The following is a 16,939-nucleotide window of genomic DNA, read 5'->3' on the forward strand; positions in this document are numbered from 1 at the left end:
ACAAGAGGTGACTTTGGGAAGGTGTCAGGTGTGTACCTTGATAGTTTTTCAGGCATGTACATGTCAAAACTCATCAAATTGTACACTTTAAATATATGCAGTTTATTCTACATCAAATGTGCCTCAGTCAAGCTGGACCCCCGCAAAGAAACCCTAAATCCCCACAAAAACTTCACAGATCTCCCCATCTCCTAAAAATGCCTAGGTCACTGGTTATTGGACGCTTGCATTAACTCATCCCCTGGTTATTTATTGAGCATCTGCTATAAACCAGACACTGGGCTAGATGCTGATAGAAGGGGTGGGTAGAGGCCAGCCCCAGGCCTCCGTGAGCTCAGCGCCCTGTTGGGAAATAGACAACTGAGCTATGGGGGTATGGAAGGTTTCCTAAAGGGGATTCATCTTAGAGAAGACCCAAAAGGCAAGATAGGTAGGTGGAAGTGGGAGGAAGAATAGTTAAGATCGAAGGAACAACAGACTCAGAAGAAAGTGAAAACACTGGAGAATGCAGTCAAACGATAGAAAACTGGGGGAGAAAAGACACAAGAGATGATATAAAGGAAGGGGACAGGGGCTTGGAAACCAACTATGGGGTTGGGATTTTATCCTGACAACAACAAGGGAGCAGGTTATAAGCACACAAGTGACCTAGTCAGTTTTGTTCTGCAACAAAATCACTCTGGCTGGGGCAGGAAGAATGGATTGGAAGAGAAAGGGTGAGAACAAAATGTCGTGGCAAGAGATGGCTTTAGCCTTAACTGAGGCATGACTATGAGTAGGTGAGAGACGTGAAAGAGAGGGAATCGATAGGATTTGGGATGGATCCGAGGTGCGGTGAGAGAGAAGGAGTCAGCAGGGTTTCTGGCCCAGGCAGCTGAGCACATGACAGTGGCCACAGAGGCAGCAGGTGTAGGGAGGGAAAGTGATGATTCAGCATTGATAACACCAAGTTTGAGGGGTCTGCAGGCCCCCCTGTAATCTGTTCGGTGAAGTTGGGTAGATAGAGCTGACACTCAGGAGCCAGGTCATGGGTGGTGTCTCCTTAAGCTATGAGATCTTGAAGACAAGAATCTCCAACATCTTTGCATCCACAGCAAGCTGCACTCAATGCTTGACATGTATTTTTCTCCTAATAGATGTTTGTTGGTTGACCCTTGACTGAGTTCTCTCTGTACACAAAAGCCCTCCTTCGGGGGACATCTATTTATTTATTTATGGGTGAGGTTTCCATGTCTGCTTGCTCTAAGCTCCAGGTAAGGAGAGAGACAGAGAACAACCCTCAATTCCCATGGGCCAACTCCACCAAACCCTCCCTTTGGTTCCCACCTTGGCTCCACATTCCTGGAAAAGAGGTGGTCTCTGAGTGGCTCCTCTTCATGATCAGTTTGCCCTCAGAAGGAAACAAGACTCTATGTCTGCCAAATACCAGTCATTACACTTCGGATGGCTCTAATATAGTGTTCCAGGAAGCTCTGGCCAATGTAAGTTGGGCTGGCAACTCCTAATTCACAGATTGAAGGGTGGAACAGAGAGGTTTAGGAACTTTCCAAAAGCCACGCAGTAAGCCCCAGGGCAGAACCAGGCCTCCTAATGCTGAGTGTGGCTAGTCCCTGACACTGGTTGATGTTCTTTCTACCTACTCTCTCCAAATTCACCTCTGAGGCAGTGAGGGTTGCAGAATAGAAAATCCCTGCAGAGTGTAGAAGTCCAGTGACCTGCCCACAGTCTCACAGCTAGGAAGGAGCAGGTCTGTGCATTTTCACTAGAGCAGAAACCAGAATTCCTCCTCTCCTCCCACTTCTCGATGTTTCCAGGGAACCTGTACAATCAGCAGTCACTCTATTTATGTGCACCACTGAGCCTGGTTGGAACTGCAAACTCCCTTCTTTGGGTCATTTCGTATCTTTTCCTGGTTTCATATTTAATCTTCCCCATTGAACTCCTGGGGCAAGAACTGGGTCTGATGCATCTTTCTGCTTCCCACCCTTCACCAAGTGTCTTGAGGCTCAACAAATACCTGCTGATTCAGTTTGATTCTTTTTCTTTTAGAGATAGATTCTTGCTCTGTTGCCCAGGCGGGAGTGCAATGGTGCAATCTCGGGTCACTGAAGCCTCCACCTCCCGGATTCAAGTGATGCTCCCACCTCAGCCTCCCGAGTAGCTGGGACTATAGGCATGTGCCACCACACCCAGCTAATTTTTGTATTTTTAGTAGAGATGGGGTTTCTTCATGTTGGCCAAGCTGGTCTTGAACTCCTGACCTCAGGTAATGAAGTGGACAGGAGAAATATTTTAAGGAAGGAAAAAACAAGCCATTGACTAAATAATCCCCACAGCCCTGGGTTGCTCTTTACTTACCTGGGTTTCTATCCCCTCCCTCTTCGTCACCATGTGTAAAACACCAAGGCAGTCAAATTCCAATCTCTGGGCTTCAGATGCCTGTAGGGTAGGAGTGAAGATGGAAAGAAGGACTTGAGATTTAGGCTGTCAGAATTTGCCTTAAAGGGATCACTCCTCTCATCCAGTAAAGGGGACAGGGAAAGGGAGAACAATGATCATTTCAAATAAACTGATCAATATCCTAATCAAGCCATCGCAGGGTCAGGGTTGCTGATCCATGATCTCCACTTCACAGAGAGGTAGAGCGATTCCTCCAAGTTCACACAGCAAGGGAGTGGCCTATTTAGGCAACATAGCATTCATCTAATAAAAACATCCCTTTTGGAAGAAGGTACTGGTTAGTTACCATCCACAGCTCTGGATTCAATCTTGGCTTTGCTAATGACTGGTTGTGAAATCCTGGAAGAGTTGCTCAACCTCTCTGCACCTCAGTTTCTTCATCTGTGAAATGGGTGGAATAACAGCGCCTATGCTGATGACACATGGGAAGCGCTTTGCACAGTGTCCGGCGCATGCAATCTCCAGACAAGTGGTCACTGCTGCTTACCTTCCCAAGAGCACCCAAGAAGTGATGCTAATGGTGGAGATGCCTTGCACCGAAACAGATCGGAAGGGGACATATTTTAGACCAGAAGGACTTGTACTGCCTCTCAGACTTTACAATCATCTGGTCCCGGACCGCCTGGCCACCTCTGCGCACACCACGCCTGCAGACTCCACAGGGAACTTGGCCAGGCTGAGAGCTATGTGCAAAATAGCTGGATCAGCGCTCTCCAGAGAGGGACCCAATGGCACCTTTTGAGATTCTGAGGTCTGGTTTCCTCAGGACCTCAGAAATGCCAAAGCCTCCTAGAAAGAGGGAGAAAGACAAACAGGCTCTGAGAGGTTTTCACATTTGCCCACCAGGAGAGAGCCCTCTTGGAAAAGCCCAAGCAGCCTCTGGCCCTGGAGCACTGACCAGCCAGGGATCCCCATTGGCTCAGGGGGAGTGGGCGGGGCCTGGTTGGCAGTGATACGCCCCCTTCCCGGAGGGAAGTTCAGTGGGACTGGGCAGGGGAACCAGGGCTTCTTACCAGCCACAGGATGTGAGGCAGCTTATCTTCACCTCTGCGCTATTGACATTTCGAGCTGAGTAATTCTGGGGCTGCAGGAGGAGCGGGGCACCCTTCTGAATATTGTAGGGTGTTGAGCAGCATCCCTGGCCTCTATCTACGTAGCATCGCCACTCAATTGCGTCAACCAAACATGTCTGTAGGCATTGCCAAATGTTCCTTGGGAAACAAAATTCCTTTTCCTACTCTCCCAGTGAGAATCACTGGTGTAAAGGCAGCTTCCCAAAAGAGGAGGGCACAGGAAGGGGAAAGAGACACATAGGTTAACAGCGGTGGGTAGAAGGTGAAAGAGAAGAGACAGGAAAGGCAGAGTACCTGCTGGCTTTAGGGGGAGAAAAGGACTTTTTTTAACCCTGAATAGATCACATTAGTATCCCTGGAGATCTGATCCAGGAAGCTCTCAAATCCTCCTCCTTCACACGGAGGCACACCCCTTCCTATTTTTCTTAATAAGAGCAGAATTTCATTCTGTAAATACGTATTGATTGCTTTTTGTAGACAAGGCACTTTCATGCATCCATTCCAAATAACTATTCAACAAGTCTGTAATGTTATTGCTATTACTTAATATTTCATCACTAATAATTAATTGAAACCATCATAAGTTGGGCATTTGCCTTGTGCCACGCACTGTGCTAAGCGCCTTACATTTGTCTTCTCATTTAATCCTCCCAACAACTCCATGAGGTTATTAGTTTCTTTTATCATTATTATTTTTTCTGGTTGACAAATGAGGAAAATAAGCCTCAGAGTGAATAACTGAACCAAAGGCACCCAGGTTCATACACTTTTTGGTGAATAAATGAATAAACAGCCCTTCTTCCTCTGATATCCATAGTAACGTATAGATGTACAGAAATTTGTGTTGATGTGTAGGTCTCCTCTGCTAGGCTATGAGCAGCTTGTAGGGGGTGGGAGGTGCTCATTCACAGTGGTTTCTGCAGCCTCTAGTACATTCCCTGGTACACATAGTAGGTGTCCAATACATGTTTACCAAATGAACAAATTAAGGAGAATGTTTTGCACGTTTCTAAGTTACCTTTATAAACACCATCCCCCAGTACCAGCACAAGCCCTTTCCCATAGTAGGGCTCAGTATTACTGAGTTTTGTTCAAGGGGTAAAGGGTAGGAGACGTGCAATGGACACACGTCTTTGCAGAATGCTTCTGTTATGTACAGGAAAGCTCCCCTGCAGGGTGACAGTGGCTCAGATAAAACCTATGGGAATGAGCTCTGTGTGAAGGCAGGCCAGCCCCAGCCCTGGGACTGGATATTGAAAGGTCCTTTCATAACTCCAAGTACATAGCTCTCTATACCTCTCTCTCCAAGAAGATAACCCTCACCTTCTTTCTCTAGCTATTTCAAGTTCCAACCAAATGAATGCACTTACTTTCACCTGGAAAAAAAAAAAAAAAAAACCTTCTTTTTGTAAAGAATAAAGAAAGTCACCCCCAAACAAGGCCCAGTAACACCAGCTACTGTGCAGGTGCTTCCCAGTTTCCCAAACATCATCTCCCTAAATGATCCCAGTAACTCTCTAAGGCAGGCACCATTACTGCCCCATTTAACAGATTAGGAGACTGAGATTCAGGGAGGCTGGGCATTCCCACCTGCCATTCATGAGCAGGTTAGCATGGGAGCTATTGGGACTCTGAGCCAGCTCCTCTAACGTCAGAGCCCTCTTCTACCTCCACAGGTAAGAGAAGAGCTCTTGAAGGAGATGAGCTCTTAAACAGTAAGTCTCATCTTTTCCCCTTTGCATCTCAGCCTCTTTGCTCCATTGCCTTCCCTCATCTCTTACTGCTCTGCTTCCTTTTTTTCTCCTATACAAGGCTCTAACACAAATAAAACAGACTGAAACAATCCCTCGTGGCTACTCTCTGAGACAGACATACACCTTTTTTATGTGATGGCTGCCATAAAAACAAGTATACACTTTTATCCCCATCCGTCAAATGTGGAAACTGAGGCACAAAGAAGCTAACTGACTTGCCCTCTGTTGCACAGCTGGTAAGTGATGAAGCCAGATTCCAACCTAGGAGCACCGGGTCCCAGAGTCTGGGTGTTAACACTATACTCCATCAGCTCCCCCACAGATGGGACTGGTAACCTTTCCAAAAAATGTGTAATTTAGATGTCTTCTTGATTCATTGTGTTTTCCACTATCACCCCCTTTTTTTTCTTGTCTTTTTTTTTTTTTTGTAACCAAGTGAAGATTTCAGATCCAGCAAGAACAATTAAAATCACGCTCTGAGGCCACAGACCTGCTTCTCCACCCCAATGTGATTCTGTATCTAGTCTGAAGAATCCACCCAATGACTGCACTCTCTTGGGGTCCTTGGACAAGCTTTTCTTTCATCCTCTTTCCAAACTGGAAACCCACCCATCCAGCTGCTCCATTTGCAGACCTCAGAAGATGGGCAAATAAAGTTCAGTCTTGTCTCAGCTCTGCCCATCCATCTCCATTCACTTCTGTAGCTCTCTCTATGTATTCATTCATTATTCATTCAGTCAACAAATATGTATTGAACAACTATGGTTCCAGGTACTGAGCTAGGCACTGGGGATTCAACAGTGAGCAAGACAAACACGGTCTCTCTGCCCTCATGGAACTGATATTTTATTAAGAAATACAGACAATATACACCTAAACATATAAATAGAATAATTCTAGATATTGATAAAAGCTACAAAGAAAATAGACAGAGAGGAGGGCTAGACAGTGACCGGGGATGGGGTGCTTTTAGACAAGGTGATCAGGAGAGGTTTCTTTGAAGAGTTGACATTTGAGCTGCGATCTAAATGACAAAAGGGAGCCAACCGTGTAAGAATCTGAGGGCAGAGGGGAAGCCAAGTGCAAAGGTCTTGAGGTGAGAAAAACTAGGTCTGTGTGAGCCACAGCAGGGGTGGGGGCGAGGTGAGCAAAAACCAATCACAAGGAGCCCTGCAGACCAGGGTGAGGAGTATGGATTTTATTCTAAGTAGAATGGGGAGTTGTTGGAGGGTTAAAAGCAGAATGACACAACCTGATTTATGATTTTAAAATATAAGTTTAGTTATAGTGTGGAGAGTAGATTGCAGACGAGGGCAAGGATAGAAGAATCAGGGAGCCCGGTCAGGAGGCTACTGCTATAAAACAGATGAGATGGTGGTGGCTTGCACCGGGGTAATAATGGAGGAGAAGATGAGAATTAGATGGGTTGGAATATATTTTGGAGGCAGAGCTAACTGAACTTGCTGGTGGATTGTATGTGAGGCAGGAGAGAAAGGGGAAATCAAGGATGACTCCTAAGTGTGAGTCCAAGAGATTTTCACATTAAGCTGGTCCCATTCTGTGAAATGCCCACCCAACCCACATGAAATGAGAGCCTCTGTCCTCACCATTTTCACTCCTTCTTTTCAAATTTAGGACTTAAGCTAAATTCAAGTCTAGACCACAGGCCATGAGGTCCAGGGAATTCAATGGAACTGTGCTAAAAAATATATATATACACCATTGTAACCACAATGTAACCATCTGTGTGGCTCTAATACCATGAGTTATTAGAATAAGCACAGTCTCCAAAGCCAGTGAGATCTGGGTTAGAATCACAGGCCTTCACAGCATACCTATAAGCAACTTAATAAGCATTTCTGGGCCTCAGTTTCCTCACCCATAAAATAGCACCATGATATATATCTACTAATTTTTAGATTTGCAATGAAGATCAAGGAACCAGATGCACAGAATGATCACTAAATAAATGGCTTTTAAACAAAATTTATCCTTTTTGTTTGAGAGACACCCAAGGTTAAGACGTCTCTCCCAGCACCATGTGGCTCTGTATTCTGAGAGGGATAGAGGTGCATGGTCCAAAAGAGTGACCACCTTGGTCCTAATTAAAGATCTAAGGGGGTTTAAGTGAGAAGATAAGAGTTAGGGTCTGGAGAAACTGGAGTCTCACTCCCCTAACCCAAAGATATAACCCTTTATTGCAAATCCTTTGGGTTTGAGAATTCTGGTTCCTCTGCTTTTATGGGCAAATTAGCCCTACAATGTTCAGGTAGGGAGCTGGAGTTATTGTATTCCACTGGACTTATAAGTACCCCTCCCCCTTCATATGTATCGGCAATACTAACAACTGGACATAGCTGACACCCCTGTAGTGGGGAGGCCTGGAGGGTGCTGAGAAGACAAAAATGAAGATGTGGACCTAAAGCATCTGGGCTCTCTGGGAGACAGTGTATCTATGAGATGCCAGAGGAAACATACACAGCTCTCCGTGCACTAAAATGGGTGCTCCCTCACGAGGGAGGGAAAATGTGATTTTTTTTCTACCCTGCACATACTTATTTAGGCAAGTACTGCATACTAATTTGAACAGAGGAACACATTTGGTTATGCACCATGCCAGGTGTCTAGGTAACATCATGAACATTTAGAAAATTAAGCACCAGATTAACTCTTTTGTACCCAAACTTTCCAAAGGAATCACTTCCCTCTTACTGCTGATCCTGAAGATTGACATCCTTACAGATCTCATCTCTGTCTCAAAGGGTTAAGTCAACTTCATGTCCATCACTTTGGCCTTCACAAGCCATCTTTCTTCACGTAGGCAGATGCCTTAGTCTGTTCACCATCAATCCCCCCCACCTCCAGCTCTTATTTTTTCTACCCAAGAAGTTAAGATGCCAGGGATATGATATTCCCGAAACTAAAATTTCTAAACCCCTTGCCTCTTTATCGGAATAAATCAGAGGGCAGATTCTTGGCATTTGTTATAGGTTAGTTACATTGTTTTTAACACGAATTTCCATTTATTTAGGAGTGGAAATGTCCGTTTCTCTCCATTTTAGAGTACAGTTAAAATAAACCTTTCTAACATCATTTATTTGGGAAGAAAGGAGAAGACACCGTTTTCAATCAATCGTTTTGTTCTTTGATATATGTATATACACCTGTGTACAGGGCGCAGGTTCTAAGGTGAGCCCCCCGAAAGGGAAATAAATTCAGGGGAAGGCAAGAGTCACACAGCGAAGGGGAGTTAGAAGGACGGGGAGTGAATGAGCGGAGGGCTGGTTACAGAAGCCCTCTTGCTCCGGCGGCGGCGCCGCCGATTCAGCACCGCGGACAGCTCCTGTCTTTGTCTTGGTCCAAACTCCGGCGCCGGTGCGCAGCCGGGCAGCCACCGTGGCTCACCCCTGCTTTCTCCCGCAAATCTGCTTAGGGAAGAAAGAAAGAGAGAGCAGAGCAGAACGATGGAGAATTTTCTATTCTCTCCCCGCATCCCCCGAACTCGGCTATGATACCATCCCACCGCATCTCAGCTGCCGATTTTAACTCGGTTTCACAGGGAGCCTCGTTTCTGCCTACACGGTGTTTGGGTGGGTGTTGGGGGGCAGGAGAGGGCCATGGCGAGTTCAGAATGGGTTTGGAATTCGTTTCACTGTCACTGCCCAAGGCCCCAGCCGGCCGCGATCTGTCCCCAAACAACGCCTCGCCTTCGACCAAAAAAAAGAAGAAAAAAAAAAAAAAAGCGGCGATGCAGAACGTTTCGCGGGTGCGTATCCGGGGCTGTGGACACGCAAGGACCCCCAGACCAGCTAAGCCTCGCCCCAAGACCCGCAACCTCAAATCCAGGGAGCTAGAAAGATTAGAAAACGTTTCTTCCGACGCAACCGTGTCCTGGGAAAAATAAAAAACAAAAAAGCTTGCTGAATTATGTTACAATCAAAACCTATACTCCCCAACCCTCCGCACCGTTTCGGCGGCGTTTTTTCTCCCTTTCGCCAGGAAAAGCGTCTGGCTCCGAGTTCAACAAGCTGCACCCACAGAGGCTGCTCAAAATGTGTGTTATTTTTTTTCTGGTTCCTTTCGTAGGAGCCAGGATAAAAGGAATTCTTCTCACGTTCAACCCTGCTCGAAATCTGGCTTCTGCCAGAGGGTGAAAAATGCCGTGCACGAAGCTCACTCGCCAAATCCCACACACATACGTAAACAAACACAGCACACACACACAAACACACACCCTCTAGCCAAGACTCAATAAAGTTACTCGCTTCCACCAAGCTTTAGGGAAGTAGGCCAGCCTAGCTATGATTTTATTCTCACGGAATTTGTTCCCGAAGTGGGGCGCTAGGGTAGGGGTAGACCTGAGAGAGTAAGTTTAAGAATGAACCCTCTCCAACCCCTGCCCACGCACGGAAGGCTCTTCCTGTGGCGGTCTGCCAATGCCTTAGGAGGAAAGAAAGAGACCTCTTCGCAGGTTCCCTAAAGCCTGGGGACCCCACATGGGCATCGGGGTACAGGGAGCTCATCCCCAACCAACCATCCGAAAGACCCCAGTTTCTGCGGACTCATTTGTATTTGCCTCTAAAATAAGATATCTCACACCCCACCCTCAAAAACATCCCTGGAATTTTTTTCGAAACGGCACTCTGTCCTCCCCTTCCCCCTCCCCAAGAAACCTGGCGGAAAAGGCCGCCGCGCACTGCGCGGCAGCTCAGAGGAGTTTTAGAGAGCGCGATCCCGCAGCGGTCCCCGTGGAGCAGAAGGGTGCCCAGCAGGGTAAACATACTCGCCTTGGGAGGAAGGAGCTGGGGTCGTTTTCCCCGGACCCCTCCTGCCTCCCGGGGTCCGAGGCGGAGGGCGCCTGGGGGAAGGGTGGGCGCTGGGGGGTGGGCACTGTCCCCGCCCCCCAGCCCCTTGCCTCGCGCTGTTCAGCCGGGCTGCTGTGTAAACCGCCGCTTCCCGATGCAGATTTCCCTTTTAACACCTTCTAAACAAAGGCTAATGAGGCCACTGCATCACTCTATCAACACACAATCATTAGCAAGCGAGAAATACACGCGCAGGCACACACACACGCGCGCGCGCGCACACACACACACACACACAGAGCTGGGGCTGCCGAAGTAGGGCCAATTCTAAAGGAACCCATATTAGGCTAACAAAAAGGAGGTGGGATATGGAGGGGCGGGAGAGGGGCTGGGAGAGAATGGAGAGAGAGAAGGGGAGAGCCTGTTCTCTTGATAGCGAAAAAAAAGGCCAAGAGAAAAGAAAGAGAAAGCACACGCAGACTGAAACATGGCTGTGCTGGTTGGAGGGAGATCGTTAGAAAGTCTGCGGACCCTTATTTTGGAGGATAGGGTCCCCGCAAAGCTCTTCTTCCTAGGTCGCAAGAGCTGGAGTGGGGCTGCAGGTGTCTTCTTAGAAATAGCTCCCAAGGTCTGGTTCATGGCCTCTACCATCAGATAGTCTCAGTGGGGCCAGAGGGCCAAGACTACAGCCTCTCACGCCCCAGTATTGCCTGCCCTGAGATCCCGAAGGGCCAGGGTCAGCCTCCAGGCCCAGCCAGCTATGCAAGGATGAAGAGAAGCCTGACTGTGATGAGTGCTCAGCTGGGACCCACTGCTCACCCGGTGCCACTGGCAGCCTGGAATCCAACCTTCACCCTTGGGGAGGTGGGCCACTCTGTGCTAAGTGTGGGCCTTTCCTCTCAGAACAAAACAAGTCAGGGTTTCCCTCACAGGTTGGAGGACGGGCTTGCTGCTTTCCTTCTGTCTCTCCCAGGTCCCCTTCTGGCCCCCGGGGATCAGCCCCAGACTTCACTCTCCCAGCAACTGAGTGTGTTTTGCCCGGAGAAGGAGCACCTAGCAGGAGAAGGCAGCCTGTTTTTGCTTGCCAGATAGCCCAAGGTGTGGGACCTCTGGGGGAAGGGTGCATTCCAGGAGAGGGGCTTGCAGTAAGGAAGGAGGGAAACCCACGCCCCACTGCAGCTCCAGAGGGACCTCTGAGCTGGCCGGCACTCACCAGCTCACACACTCACTTGGAGGCTGGATCTCATCCACTGCCCAATCTCCACTTGCTCCAACCCTCCACTTGCTCCAACCGCAAGGTCCAGGGCCTGTCCCCCTAGGGGTAGTAGGCCCAGTGGACTTCCAGTAGCTGGGGCCCCTGATGCTACAGCCCCAGAAGTCTGACTCAGTGTTGGTCCACCCCTGCCAGATCCCACAGGCAGGCCCCTTAAAGTTCCAGCCTAGATATTGGACTGGGTTAAGTTTAGACTCAGAGCCCTGCTTTTCAGTGCTGGGGGTGAATGCAGAGGAAGATTGGGCAGGGAGTAACTTGGTGGGGGATGCCATTGTTTAATTCACACTTTCTACAGCTCTCCAAAGAAGGAAGGAAGAAGGGAGGGAGGGAAGGGAGGAAGGAAGGAAGGAAGGAAGGAGGAAGGAAGGAAGAAGGAAAAGAAAGAAAGAAAGAAAGAAAAAGAAAGAAGAAAGAAAGAAAGAAAGAAGAAAGAAAGAAGAGAAGAAGAGGGAAGGGAGAGGGGAGGAAGGAGAAAGGAAGGGGAAAAGGAAAGAAAAGGAAAGGAAAGGAAAGGGGGGAGGGAGGGAGGGAGGGAGGGAGGGAAGGAAGGAAGGAGGAGAGAAGGGAGGGAGAGGAGGAATTCCTTGCCTTTTTGATTAAACGTCCCGGGTCGGGCCTGCCCAGTTAACAAGACCGTTAATTAAGCCGAGCACGATTCAACTGACAGGAAGGCCCTGCGCCCCACAGAGATGTTCTGGAGACCAAGCAGTCCACGGCCCAGCTCCAGTGGGGCACACCAGCCACGACATCCCCGCCTCCCAGGGTTCCACGCAGGCCAGGACACTCTCCCTGCCTGGGCTCCGGGTCGCTCTCAGCCGGCCATCCCCGAGGGTTCCCCAGAAAATTCACCACTCCCACTCCACCCACCCCACTCCCACCCCCGCCATCCCTCTCGCATCCCTGCCAGGATGTCTAGGCTTGAGCACCGTTGCGCCCCGCCGGCGTCCTCTCTGGCCCGCCTGGGAGCGCACCGTCCTGAAGTCCTCGGGCAAACCCGAACTGCGGAGGGCAGAGGCTGGGCTCGCTGGTTCTCGCCAGAGCGCCACACCAGCCGCTCTCCTCCCGCCTCCAGGCGGCGGGGCCCAGCCTTCACGCCCGCTCCTACTCGGGGGCCCGATTCCTTCCGGCGGCGGGCGGTGCTCTGCGGCGCTGCGGGACGCTGAGTGTGTATGCGAGGCGCGGCCTATATTTACACCCCAAACAAAATAATTACACTTTTGTCGGAGGGAGAAAGCCAGTGATTAGGCGTAGGCTCTTTGCGGCAAAACAGTTTCTCAGTGGTACACCAGTATAATTTTTCACGGCTGGCTGAAATCAAAGAGGGGAGGTAATGAATCCGGCGAGCAATTTAAATTTACAATTTGTAACGCCGCCGCCGCCGAGCAGACCCGGCCGAGAGCGCAGCTCAGAGGCGCTCGCTGCGTTTGTTTAATGTTAAAGCCGCGCTGGCTCTTGGGGGTCGGGTGGGGGGAGTGTGCGTGTTGGGGGTGGGAGCGGTAATGATCGAAGTCGTGAGAGGACGGGCTGGGTCGCACAAGATGCCACCAAGAGAAGTGGGCAAACCGCGCGCCTCTCCGGTCCCCCCAGTCACCCGGGCCCCCAGCGCGCGCGTTTCCCAATAAAGGGTGCCACTCCCGGCCGTTCGAAAAGAGGACATGCCTTAAGAGGAGCCAGGAGAGAGACTGGCTGCCAGAGAAGACCCCCTTTCCTGCTTGGCTGCAGGATCTCCCAGGCCGGAGACTTTCCGGTGAGGAATAGGGAGGTGCACCTGAAACGACCTCTTCAACCCGCGGGAGGGTCAGCTCCAAACGTCCGGAAGAGCCCTCATTCCGGCCGCTGCCCGTGTCCCGAGCTGGAGAACTCAAGAGAGGTATCACCCACGCCCCAGCTCAGCGCTCCTCAAAACTCCCACCCCAGGCTAGTGTGGGCCTCCTCGCCTGTAATTAATTACCGAACTCAAGGGGGAATATGCAAACCGCATATTACTAACTCTACAGGGCTTAAGTGATTGGAAACAGATTATTATCTTGTTTGTCTTTTGTCTGTTTTACTTATCCCGCCGCCGTCTGTCGAGTTGTAATGTTGATACTCTTTACTCTAGGAGGAAGATTTTTATATAGTAAATTCCATCAACATCTTGTATAAGTGACATTGCATCTCCATGCATTACCCTGTTAAGACACAAGCGGTTTATTAGTTACATATAGGAGGGGATTTCGCTGCCTGGTCGCCATCTGTTAGCGCTGTTAGGGTGGGATGCGTCTAATAGCTGGTCTGCTGGCATTTTCCGATGCTGTGCACCGGGGAAGGCGGTGGGCTAGAGAAGGCCGAGTGGGTTCTGGGCAGCTTGGTAGCCCAGGTCCAGGGAGTTCTGGAACGGGGGTGCTGAGCTGTACTGAGGGTGAGGCCCCCAACGCAACTCTGGGGGGCTGCAACAAGGGCAGGATCGGTAAGTTCCCCTACAAGAGATGGAAGGTCAGACCAGGGCTTCTGGAAACAGAGTCCTCATCTCCTGCAACCAAATATTCAGCCCCAGGTAACCCACACTCATCCCTACTCAGGACTGCTCTCATTTGTTCCCTCTTCCTAGGACCTCCCTGGCCTGGTCACATGGTGGCTGGGGCCTGGCTACTCATTGAAGCTCTCTGGGAGATGAGGACCAGAGGGTCTGTCTGAGATTCAGATAGAGCTGAGTACCCAGGCCCCCTGCCACCACCAGTGGGTGTGCAAAGCCTGGGCTGGAAACACACACCAGACAGGGCACTTTGGATATTTTGTGGGGTTTGGGGGAGAATGGGCTCAGTGTGCCTAGTCTGGAGCAGAGAAGAAAGTGGTTGGATGGAGGTTTTAATGATCACGGAGCACGTGGCGGGGGTGCAAGTCTTCCCCCTATACCCCAAAATCTGCACGATGCACAGTAAGGAGCACTCAACTCAGCGCTGAGTCGAGTCGGATGCTGGATTTGGAAGCTCCAGCAGAGAGGTCAGGGGAGGAGAACAAAAAAAAGAGAGAGAGAGAGAGAAATGGAGAAAGAAAGCAAGGGAGAACCAAAGGAAAACGAAACAGAAAGAGAACAGATTCTCAGCACAAGAGAAAAACGGAGACAGAAAGGAAAACAGAGATGTGGCGAGAACTCGGGAGAGACAGAAAAAGCTCAGTGAGACAAAGACGGAGAAGGCAGCATGATTCACCTCTGCCGGGAGCCTGAGCACCTCTCTCCTCTCCGGGTTCTTATTTCTTTCCAGCTCTGCCCTGCCAGAGCTCAAGCATCCTTTAAGCCCAGGTGGGCAGAGCCAAGTGCTGTGGGAAACTGCGGTTCCGTTTGAAGTCTCGCATGGCCGAGCCTAGGAGACCAAGTGAGTTTCATCCTGCCTGTTCCTGGTTGAGCTGGGCTCTAATCAGGCTCACTACTATGCTCTGTAGATGCCTGTCCCCTGACAAGCTAGAGGGTCAGGTAACAGCACCAACAAGCAGAAGTTGTCCGGGTTAGGGATTCCTTTTCCAGCGGGCTGGCTGGTGAGTCAATGCTCCACTCTGTAACCAGCACTCACCAATTCCCTGTCCCTAGCAAGATCACCTCCCCTAGATAACTGTGGCGGACAGTGCTAGACCTGAAGAGGAAGGGGGACAAGTGGGTATCCCTGAGCCCCAACACAGGCATCCACAAATCCTGTTATCTCAACCTCCGAATCCACAAAGGTAAGCCCTGCTAGGAGTACACACACAAACACAAATACAAACATAACCACCCCCCCTCCCGTCTCTCACACACACACACACACACACACACACAAAGCCTACAGGAGTTGCATAAACAAAAAACTACTGTTTGCACAAATACACACATTTGCAGGCACACACACACAGCGACTAGCACACAAACATCGCTCTTCAAAATTCTGCACTCACAGACAAAACCAACCCAGTTCAGTCTCCTATACACAGGGTCTCAAATATGCACGCCCTCACCTAGACACAAACACACACATTCAGGTTTTTAAAAGTACACCTTCACATCAGTGCTTGCTAACACAGACACAAATATGCTTACGTTAATGCACGCATACACATGAAAACATCCTCACATTTATGCGTCCTAAAATAAGCATACACACATAGGCACAGACCAACAAAAATAAAAGTGCACAAGGTGATAAACACAAACATTAGCAGGACCATACACAATTACAAACACACGAATCTGCACACACAAGAACGCACACGCAGAAATGTACTCACCGGATTGATGGTACTAAAGCAATAAACAGATGCAAAAATGGAATTCTCAAAGAGCAAGGATACACTAACAAGCTCAGGAAACACACCCAAACAAACATTCACAGCCAAGTGTTGGCACAAACCCCTCTAGCTCCAGCCCTCGGTCCCAGGCCCTACTCCCTCAGCCCCCTTTCCAGAAGCGAAACGAAAATCCTGGTTGCCCATTCCCGGCCTCCCCAACTTGGAGCCCTGGTGGCTACGCTGGCCCCGAGGGAGAGGAGGCCTGGTCCCTTCTCCTCCTCAGACCCACACACCCCCTCCTCACACACACCTGCCAGCACCACCCCGCTCCTTAACACACACACACACTCTCTGCTCACACTCTGGGCGCCCTGCCGAGCACGGAACACACGTGCGCCGCTTCTCCTGCGCCCAATGAGGGGACAAACTTGCACACCCAGCCCGCACGACGTGAATGCAAATAGCGTTCTCATAGTCGCTGCTGTCCCCCGCCTCAGCCGTACGACCCACTCACCACAGTGCCCATAGGAAGACCTGGAATCTGGAAGGTGCAGCGAGGAAAGGAGAGACGTGGTGAGTGCCACCTCCGAGCTGTCTGCGGGAAGACCCGTCCACCCTGAATCTCCCCCTGTCCACATCTCCCTCAGAGCCCCGTGAGCAGCGCACGCAGGCCTGAAACTCTGGAATTCCGGACCAGGCCAAACGGCACCCCTCCTCCTCCCCCGCCTCCCCACTCTGGGCCTGGGCCTGCGCTCGGCGGCCAGGCAGAGAAAACTACCCAGGTCGCGCGGCCTCCACTAGCTCTCTCCATGAGAAAGGCCCGGCTGGGCCCCAGCCCCGTGTATGACAAAAAGAAGCCGGGGCCGGCTCCAGGAGCTCGGAGAACCGCGCTGACGCAGCTCAGGGCGCAGACTGGGCGCGGAGGTGGGGGAATCCAATCTGAGCTGCCTGGGCTGGAGAAGGGGAGGGAGGTGTGGGGCGTGGGGCAACTTCTGCAAGTTCCAGGGATGGCAAAGGGGGCAGGGGTACCTCCCGGACTAGGCCTTGGAACCCGTGACCCCCAAATATTTGTGAGGAGAAAGAGAGAGGAAGAGAGACGCAGTTTTCGTATCGCGCGGCCCCCGCCCCGTCAGCCCCAAACTGGAAGGTAAATACTTACTTAGCCTCCGAACCAGGTACAAGCTAATACTCAACAATACTGATGCCTTGTTTTTTTTGCTCTGTCCGGACCGCAACGCTGTAGCCAATTTAGATATGCTATAAATTTAAGAGGTTGCCATGGCCACGGTGCGCCCATTGGCCGCTGGGCCCCCTACGTGCCGCGCCACGTCACCA

At 50.4% G+C, this 16,939-nt stretch overlaps 1 long non-coding RNA gene across 2 annotated transcripts; it reads right to left on the bottom strand.

The window, feature by feature from the left end:
- Window positions 1-8,394: 8,394 nt before the first annotated feature.
- Window positions 8,395-16,820, bottom strand: LOC117089356. Of its 2 annotated transcripts, none has more exons than XR_004439564.1 (4): window positions 16,764-16,820; window positions 16,119-16,199; window positions 14,557-14,709; window positions 8,395-8,712 (listed from the first exon to the last, which is right to left on the bottom strand). It is a non-coding gene; the product is annotated as an uncharacterized LOC117089356 (long non-coding RNA). The 2 variants fall into 2 exon arrangements; XR_004439563.1 differs by lacking the exon at window positions 8,395-8,712 and adding an exon at window positions 12,261-13,824.
- Between the last annotated feature and the right edge of the window lie 119 nt (window positions 16,821-16,939).

The sequence above is a fragment of the Trachypithecus francoisi genome, unplaced genomic scaffold, assembly GCF_009764315.1.
Source record: "Trachypithecus francoisi isolate TF-2019V2 unplaced genomic scaffold, Tfra_2.0 Lachesis_group11, whole genome shotgun sequence".
Classification (NCBI taxonomy): domain Eukaryota; kingdom Metazoa; phylum Chordata; class Mammalia; order Primates; family Cercopithecidae; genus Trachypithecus; species Trachypithecus francoisi.